Below are 7119 nucleotides of genomic sequence, written 5' to 3' on the forward strand. Positions count from 1 at the left end.
ACCTTATTTCTTTATGAGTTAGTAATTGAGAAGAACGGAAAATTTAGAAATACCACATGGCCTTCCTATCTGTGCCTGTGCCGGGAGCAGTCCTAGGGGCATCAGCTCTGCACCCAATTCCCCCAAACCCAAAGGAGGCTGGACTTCCAGGAGCTCTAACATGCTCAGGATTTTAGTGAGTAGGTTGCAACACTCCCCACCCCAAACAGGGAGTAATTGGGACGTGTGGGGACCTGGGAATTCCCTCATGAACAGTGGCACAGGACCCTTATGATCTGCACCAGTGCCCAGAGCAGTCCTAGGGTGTCAGCTCTGCACCCAACCCCCACCCCCAAACCCAGAGGATGCTGGACTCCCAGGATCTCTAACATGCCCAGGAACATAGGATAATAGGATGACAGGATCTAAGGAGCTTGTGCACACCAGGATTTCAGGATCCCACAAGCAGCCTGACTCCCAGGATCTCAGGATCAAAGGATCACAGAGACAGCTGGACTCTGAGGAGTTCTGACACAACCAAAATAACAGGACAAACAGGCTTTAGGCAGCATCAGTGAGTGAGGGTAGCACTAGAGATAACCAGATGTTGAAAGGCAAGTGCAAGAACATAAACAACAGAAACTAAGGTTACTTGGCATCATCAAAACCCAGTTCTCCCACCATAGCAAGTCTGATGAAACCCGAAAAGCAAGATTCAGATTTAAAATCACTTCTCATGATTATAATAGAGGACTTTAAGAAGGACATAAATAACCCTCTCAAAGGAATCGAGAAGAACACAGGTAAAAAGGTAGAAGCCCTTAAAGAAGAAACACAAAAATCCCTTAACTACAAGAAAACACAACGAAACAGGTGAAGGAATTGAACAAAACCATCCAGGACATAAAAATGGAATGACAAACAATAAAGAAATCACAAAGGGAGACTACCCAAGAGAGAAAACCTAGGAAAAAGATCAGGAGTCATGAATGCAAGCATCTCCAACATAATACAAGAGATAGAAAAGAGAATCTCAGGTGCAGAAGATATCATTGAAAATATTGACACAACTGTCAAAGAAAATGCAAAATACGCTGAGGCCTGGACCAGACCTCTGCCCAGCCTGCTGGTGAGTGCACCCTGGATCCTGCCAGAGACATTTGGGGAGGCTCCACGGATCCCACAGCCAGCGTTAGCACTCCGCTTCCACCCCTCGCCCCTCTTCCGGATCTGAGGCCCAGCCTGCTGATCTGAGGCCTGGACCAGACCTCTGCCCAGCCTGCTGGTGAGTGCACCCCGGACTCTGCCAGAGACATTCTGGGGGTTCCATGGATCCCACAGCCAGCGTTAGGTAGGAAAACCCACATCCTGCCCTGAGCCCATAGCTGGGTGCTGTGAGTGCTCAGATTCCAGCAGATACCCCCCACCCCACCCCTGCTGACTAGCACTCCCCTTCTGCCCATCTCCCGGATCTGAGGCCTGGACCAGACTTCTGCCAGGTCTGCTGTTGTGTGGACCCCCCGGATTCCGCCTGAGACATACTGGAAGGTCTACTCAACCCAGAGCCACAGAGGAACAACTGAACTCAGAAGAAACACTGCACCCAGAACAGCAGACACCTAGGTGGACTGCCACCTTGGAGGCACCATATCCTGAGGCATCCTAGAGATACCACCATAATCAGTGCAGCTGGAAAAAAATCACAGAGACATCTGGACCCCTAGAAGACCAAACACAAGCGAGACAACTGGAAAGGCAGGCTTCAATCAGAGACAGAAGTACAGGTAGCACTAGATTTAACCAGATGGCTAAAGGCAGGCACAAGAATGTAAGCAACAGAAACCAAAGTTACATGGCATCATCAGAACCCAGTTCCCCCATCATAGCAAGCCCTGAACACCCTATCACACCAGAAAAGCAGGATTCAGAATTAAAATCACTTCTCATGATGATGATAGAGGACTTTAAGAAAGACATAAATAACACTCTCAAAGAACAGATAGAAACCCTTAAAGAGGAAACACAAAAATCCCTTAAGGAATTGCAAGAAAATGCAACCAAACGGGAGAAGGAATTAAACAAAACCATACAGGATCTAAAAATGGAAGTAGAAACAATAAAGAAATCACAAAGGGAGAATACACTGGAGATAGAAAACTTAAAAAAAAACGATCAGGAGTCATAGACACAAGTAATACCAACAGAATACAAGAGATGGAAGAGAGAATCTCATGTGCAGAAGATACCATGGAAAACATTGACACAACTGTCAAAGAAAATGCAAAATACAAAAAGCTACTAACCCAAAATATACAAGAAATTCAAGACACAATGAGAAGGCCAAACCTAAGGATAATAGGAATAGATGAGGGGGAAGACTCCCAACTTAAAGGACCAGTAAATATTCTCAACAAAATTATAGAGGAAAACTTCCCTAACCTAAAGAAAGAGATGTCTATAAATATACAAGAAGCCTACAGAACTCCAAATAGTTTAGACCAGAAAAGAAATACTTCCTGCCATATAATAGTCAAAACATCAAATGTACAAAACAAAGAAAAAATACTAAAAGCAATAAGGGAAAAAGGCAAAGTAACATATAAAGGCAGACCTATAAGAATTACACCAGACTTCTCACCAGAGACCATAAAAGCCAGAAGATTCTGGACCGATATCATAGAGACCCTAAGAGAACACAAATGCCAGCCCAGACTACTATACCCAGCAAAACTGTCAATCATTATTGATGGAGAAACCAAAATATTTCATGACAAATCCAAATTTACACAGTATCTCAACACAAATCCAGCACTTCAAAGGATAACTGGTGGAAAACTCCAACACAAGGAGGGAAACTACAACCTAGAAAAAGCAGGAAAGTAATCTTCCAAAAACCATAAAAGAAGGTAGCTACACAAACATATCTCCACTACCAATAACAAAAATAACAGGAAACAACACTTATTTTCCTTAATATCTCTTAATATCAATGGACTCAATTCTCTAGTAAAAATACATAGACTATCAGACTGGATACGTAAACAGGACCCAACATTTTGCTGCATTCAGGAAATGCACCTCTGTGGAAAAGACAGACACTATCTCAGAGTAAAAGGTTGGAAAACAATCTTCCAAGCAAATGGTCCCAAGAAACAAGCTGGAGTAGCGATTCTAATATCAAATAAAATCAGTTTTCAACCAGAAGTAATCAAAAAAGATAAAGAAGGACACTTCATATTCATCAAAGGAAAAATGTACCAAGAGGAACTCACAATTCTCAACATCTATGCCCCAAATGCAAGGGCACACACATACATAAAAGAAACTTTACTAAAGCTTAAAGCATACATTGCACCCTACACAATAATAGTGGGAGATTTCAATACCCCACTCTCAGCTATGGACAGATCATGGAAACAGAAACTAAACCGAGACACAATGAAACTAACAGAAGTTATGAACCAATTGGACTTAACTGACATCTATAGAACATTTCATCCTAAAACAAAAGAATATACCTTCTTCTCAGCACCTCATGATACCTTCTCCAAAATAGACCATATAATCGGTCACAAAACAGGCCTCAACAGATACAAAAAGATTGAAATAATTCCTAGTACCTTATCAGACCACCATGGACTAAGACTTGTCTTTGACATGGACAAAAACAACAAAAAGCCCACATACACTTGGAAACTGAACAATGTTCTACTCAATGATAACTTGGTCAAGGAAGAAATAAAGAAAGAAATAAAAGACTTTTTAGATTTAAATGAAAATGAGGACACATCATATCGAAATTTGTGGGACTCACTGAAAACAGTACTAAGAGGAAAAATAATAGCTCTAAGTGCTCACAAAAAGAAAATGGAAAGAGCATACATTAACAACTTGACAGCAAACCTGAAAGCATCAGAACAAAAAGAAGCTAATATACCAAGAGGAGTAGACGGCAGGAAATAATCAAACTCAGGGCTGAAATCAACCAAATTGAAACAAAAAGAACTATACAAAATATCAACAAAACCAGGAGCTGGTTCTTTGAGAAAATCAACAAGATAGACAAACCCTTAGCCAGACTAACCAAAGGGCACAGAGACAGCATTCAAATTAATAAAATCAGAACTGAAAAGGGAGACATAACAACAGAGGAAATTAAAAAAATCATCACATCCTACTACAAAGGCCTATACTCAACAAAATTGGAAAATCTGGAGGAAATGGACAATTTTCTAGACAGATACCAGGTACCAAATTTAAACCAGGAGCAGATAAACCATCTAAACAGTCTCATAGCGCCTAAAGAAATAGACACAGTCATTAAAAATCTTCCCACCAAAAAATGTCTGGGGCCAGATGGTTTCAGTGCAGAATTCTTACAGACCTTCAAGGAAGACCTAATACCAATCCTCTTCAAGCTATTCCATCGAATAGAAACAGAAGGAACACTACCAAATTCGTTCTATGAAGCTACCATTACACTCATACCTAAACCACAGAAAGACCCAACAAAGAAAGAGAACTACAGACCAATCTCTCTTATGAATATTGATGCAAAAATACTCAATAAAATTCTCGCAAACTGAATCCAACAACACATCAAAACAATTATCCATCAAGATCAAGTAGGCTTTATCCCAGGAATGCAGGGATGGTTCAATATTCAGAAATCCATCAATGTAATCCACTGCATAAATAAACTCAAAGAAAAAAAAACACATGATCATCTCACTTGATGCTGAGAAAGCATTTGACAAAATTCAACATCCCTTCATGTTAAAAGTCTTGGAAAGATCAGGAATTCAAGGCCCATACCTAAACATAGTAAAAGCAATATACAGCAAGCCAGTAGCCAACATCAAATTAAATGGAGAGAAACTTGAAGCAATCCCACTAAGATCAGGGACCAGACAAGGCTGCCCACTCTCACCTTACCTGTTCAATATAGTACTGGAAGTCTTAGCTAGAGCAATTAGACAACAAAAGGAAGTCAAAGGGATACAGATAGGAAAGGAAGAAGTCAAAATTTCACTATTTGCAGATGATATGATAGTATACTTAAGTGAACCTAAAACTTCCACCAGAGAACTCCTAAACCTGATAAACAACTTCAGCAATGTGGCTGGATATAAAATCAACTCAAACAAATCAGTAGCCTTCCTCTATTCAAAGGATAAACAGGCTGAGAAAGAAATTAGGGAAATGACACCCTTCACAATAGCCACAAATAAAATAAAATATCTTGGAGTGAATCTAACCAAGCAAGTGAAAGATCTGTATGACAAGAACTTCAAGTCTCTGAAGAAAGAAATTGAAGAAGATCTCAGAAGATGGAAAGATCTCCCATGCTCCTGGATTGGCAGGATTAACTTAGTAAAAATGGATATCCTGTCAAAAGCAATCTACAAATTCAATGCAATACCCATCAAAATTCCAAATCAATTCTTCACAGAGATAGAAAAAACAATTCACAAATTCATTTGGAATAACAAAAATCCTAGGATAGCGAGAACTATTCTCAACAATAAAAGAACCTCTGGGGGAATCACCATTCTGGACCTCAAACTGTACTACAGAGCAGTAGTGATAAAAAAAAAAAACTGCATGGTATTGGTACAGAGACAGGCAGGAAGATCAATGGAATCGAATTGAAGACCCAGAAATGAACCCGCACACCTATGGTCACTTGATCTTTGACAAGGGAGCTAAATCCATCCAGTGGAAAAAGGACAGCATTTTTCAACAAGTGGTGCTGGCTCAACTGGAGGTCAACATGTAGAAGAATGCAAATTAATCCATTCTTATCCCCATGCAGAATGCTCAACTCCAAGTGGATAGAGGACCTTCACATAAAGCCGGATACACTGAAACTATTAGAAGAGAAGTTGGGGAAGACCCTCGAATACCTAGGCACAGGGGAAAAGTTCCTGAACAGAACACCAATGGCTTATGCTCTAAGATCAAGAATCGACAAATGGGACCTCATCAAATTGCAAAGCTTCTGTAAGGCAAAGGACACTGTCAACAAGACAAAACGGCAACCAACAGATTGGGAAAAGATCATTACCAATCCTACATCTGATAGGGGGCTAATATCTAATATTTACAAAGAACTCAAGAAATTAGACGCCACACAACAAAATAACCCCATTAAAAAATGGGGTACAGAGCTAAACAAAGAATTCTCAACTGAGGAAACTCGAATGGCCGAGAAGCACCTTAAGAAATACTCAACATCCTTAGTCATCAGGGAAATGCAAATCAAAACAACACTGAGATACCACCTCACACCAGTCAGAATGGCTAAGATCAAAAACTCAGGTGATAGTAGATGCTGGCGAGGATGTGAAGAAAGAGGAACACTCCTTCATTGTTGGTGGGGTTGCAAGCTGGTACAACCACTCTGGAAGTCAGTCTGGCGGTTCCTCAGAAAATTGGACATAGCACTACCTGAGGACCCAGCTATACCACTCCTGGGCATATACTCAGAAAATGCCCCAACATATAACAAAGACATATGCTCCACTATGTTCATAGCAGCCCTATTTATAATAGCCAGAAGCTGGAAAGAACCCAGATGCCCTTCAGCAGAGGAATGGATACAAAAATGTGGTACATTTACACAATGGAGTATTACTCAGCTATTAAAAATAATGAATTCGAGAAATTCTTAGGTAAATGGATGGAACTAGAAAATATCATCCTGAGTGAGGTAACCCAATCACAAAAGAACACACATGGTACCTACTCACTGACAAGCGGAGACCAGCCCAAAAATTTGAAACAACAAAGATTCAACTACCAGATGACATGAAGCTCATGAAGAAGAAAGAACAAGTGAGGATGCCTAGGTCTTTCTTAGAAGGAGCAACTAAATACCCAAGGGAGCAAATATGGACACAAAGTGTGGGACAGAATCTGAAGGGAGGGTTGTATGGAGACCATTCCATCTGGGTATTCATTCCATGGGCAGTCACCAAAAATAGACGCTGATAGGGATGTCAGGATGGGAAAGCTGACAACAGCCTGATAAGGCTGTCTCCTTAGAGGTCCCCCAGAGTCTGACATACCCAGAGACAGATACTCACAGCTATCCATTAATCTGATAAAAGTTTCCCAATGGAGGAGTTAGAGAGTAAA

The sequence above is a fragment of the Arvicanthis niloticus genome, chromosome 8, assembly GCF_011762505.2.
Source record: "Arvicanthis niloticus isolate mArvNil1 chromosome 8, mArvNil1.pat.X, whole genome shotgun sequence".
Lineage (NCBI taxonomy): Eukaryota > Metazoa > Chordata > Mammalia > Rodentia > Muridae > Arvicanthis > Arvicanthis niloticus.